The sequence below is a fragment of the Chiloscyllium plagiosum genome, unplaced genomic scaffold (genome assembly GCF_004010195.1).
Source record: "Chiloscyllium plagiosum isolate BGI_BamShark_2017 unplaced genomic scaffold, ASM401019v2 scaf_13629, whole genome shotgun sequence".
Lineage (NCBI taxonomy): Eukaryota > Metazoa > Chordata > Chondrichthyes > Orectolobiformes > Hemiscylliidae > Chiloscyllium > Chiloscyllium plagiosum.
The window spans coordinates 11,299-14,322 of NW_025214771.1; positions in this window are offsets into that span (position 1 = coordinate 11,299).

The window sequence follows — 3,024 nt, forward strand, 5'->3', positions numbered from 1 at the left end:
GAGCTGCCAGAGGAAGTGGTGGGGACTGGTACAATGACAGCATTTAAAAGGCACCTGGATGGGGGACAGGAACAGGAAGGGGTTTAGAGGGAGATGGGCCGAGTGCTGGGGAATGGGGACCGGATTAGGTTAGGGATTTTTGGATCGTTATCTGGATGGGGGAACATGAATACGAAGGGTTTAGAGGGAGATGCGGCCGAGTGCTGGGGAACGGTTAGGGTGTCTGGGTCAGGATTTTGACTGAGTGACAGTGAAGGAACGGCGATATATTTCCAGGGTGAGTGGCTGGGAGGGAGGGGAAGGCGTTCCCATGTATCCGTTTCCCCCTCGTCCTTTCGGGACGGAAATGGCCACGGTGCTTCCTGAGGATCTCCTGCTCTGCTCTGCTCTGTCTCCCCCCCCCCCCCCCATCTCCCTCTCCCCCCCCCCCAAGACGGTATGGAGCTTCTCGAGTGTGTGCGTGCGAGCCGGCCCCCTCCGGGCGAGTGTTCCCTCACCCTCCTGACTCGTGCCTTGTCGATGGTGGGACATGATTTGGGGGGGGGGAGGGAGGGAAGGAGGGAGTGAGTAAGGAGGGGAGGCACTCGCTATGGAGTTGAGGTTGAAACCCGCCCTCCCCACTGCAGCGATCAAGTCAAATGAATCCCCGACACAAATCAACAAAGTTAAGTTTTATTTCTGTAGCTCCAATTAACCAGAGTATTGACAAACCCGAAAAAATCCCTTCTAACTACCAACTAATCCCAAATAAAACCAAACTCTGTTGGTATGCTGTTCCAATAAATAAAGTCCCACATGCATAACAACAGTGGAATGTGGTCTTTTGAAATCACAGCCGGGTTTTGGGTCTTCTGGAATCTTCCGTGCCTTCTCTGTCGCTTCTTCTGTCATGAATGCCTTGTTGGTCCCTCCTCTCAGATAGAGAGGAGTTTGAGAGAGCCAATTATTTTCTCGAGAGAGAGAGAGCTGAGGGCCGTAAGCTCGAATGGATGGCAGCTTTCTCTGGGAACTGTGTCCAACTGTCCCTTCTTTTTGTATCAGTGATGGCCCCCACATCAATATTTCTTACAATAGGATCAGTCCTACATTGTCAAAACCATCAGATTTAAATTTAATTGGTGTTTGGTATCTAAGCGCCCGATTGAAATTGATTGGTTAAATTCCTTGATAAAGATTGCTGCTTGACCTGCCAACTGTATGGCTTTACCGTACAAAACGCTCTCGTTCGAGTTCTCTATGTCCCTGCATTTTAAATCTCTGAGCACAGGGGGGAGAAAAACACACCAACTTTTAAGGGGACCACGCAACGCTCCCCCACCCCCCACCCCGCTTAACATTTTACAAGCACTCCCAGTCAACAATCCCCACCCCCCCCACCCAACTTCATTACCCAGTATTCCCAGCTTCTGACATATCTTGTTCAAAGTCTGTTGACTTTCCAAAAATTCCGACGTTCGGTATTTCAGTGAAGGTATATCCCCAAGGTCGGGACGGTGAGTGGCCTGGTTTTGGGGGGGGGGGGTGTTTGAGCTCACAGCGGGTTGTGTTCCCGTGTATCTGCTGCCCCTTTGTCCTTCCAGACCGAAGTGGTGGTGGGTTTGAAAGGTGCTGCCCGAGGGTCTTTTGATGAGTTTCCACAGGGAGGTCTTGTAGACGGTACACACTGTTGCTACTTAACGCAATTATTCAGGAGTCTTTCCACAGAGTAACCACAACGCAGATAACACAGCATTTTAAGTTAATATCGCTTGGCTTAGGTTTTCTGCTCTGCATTTGACTGGATTCAAATGATTTAAAGGGGTAAATTTTTAACAAGCGTTCACATGGACATCTGATAACAGGTCTTTACTGGACATGACCACTAGTAGTTACTGTCAATCTTTCTAAATGACAGGAACGTGCACACATTTTCACATCGCCACGTGGATGAGAGTTAGAGATGTACAACAGAGAAACAGACCCTTCGGCCCAACTCGTCCGTGCTGACCCAGAGATCCCTAACCCAATCCAGTCCCCGTTCCCCAGCGCTCGGCCCCATCTCCCTCTAAACCCCTTCCTGTTCCTGTCCCCCGTCCAGGTGCCTTTTAAAATGCTGTCATTGTACCAGCCCCCCACCACTTCCTCTGGCAGCTCCTCCCACACACGCACCACCCTCTGGGTAAATAGACAAGGTCTTTCTCCCCCCCCCTGGGGTGGGGGAGGCTGAGGGGTGACCTTATAGAGGTTTATAAAATCACAAGGGTGGGGTAAATAGACAAGGTCTTTCCCCCCCTGGGGTGGGGGAGGCTGAGGGGGGACCTTACAGAGGTTTATAAAATCATGAGGGGGGCGCGGACAGGGTGAATGGCAGTTCTCATAGCCCCGAGGGTAGAGGATTTCAATTTGGGGGGGGGGGGGACCACATCTTCAACATTGGATGAGAAAAAAAGACAACAAGGGGTAATTTTTTTTTAAAAGCCCAGAGGGTGGTTCGCACGTGGGAATGAAGTTCCTGAGGACGTGGGAGGGGGGGAAAGACAGTTACAACATTTAAAAACAGACCACACCAAAAAAAAGAGTTAACAATTTTTTTCAAACACCCTGCCAAATAAAGCCCCTCTCTCCCTCTCTCTCTGGACCACCTCGGTAGCTGTTACATCCACTGTACTGATGGACGCGTGTACGTTAGAGCATGGAAAGATGCCCTTCGGTCTGCAGACATTGAGGGAACGTGAGAGAGAGGCAGACAGAGGCATAGACAGATGAGAGGAAGTGTGTGAGAAAGTGACAGGGAGAGCGACAGCGAGAGGCAGAGAGAGGGGCGCACACACACAGACAGAGAAAGATAGAGACAGAATGAGAGAGAGAGAGAGAAATCAACGCAGTGAGAGGAGGAGAAAGAGACATGGGATGAGAGAAATCAGTGAGTGACACAGAGAGAGAGAGATACACAGAGAGAGTGATAGAAACAGAGAGAGAGAGATAGCAAGACATGGATAGAGAGAAACCAGATAGACAGGTATGGCGAGAGAGAGAGATGCAGAG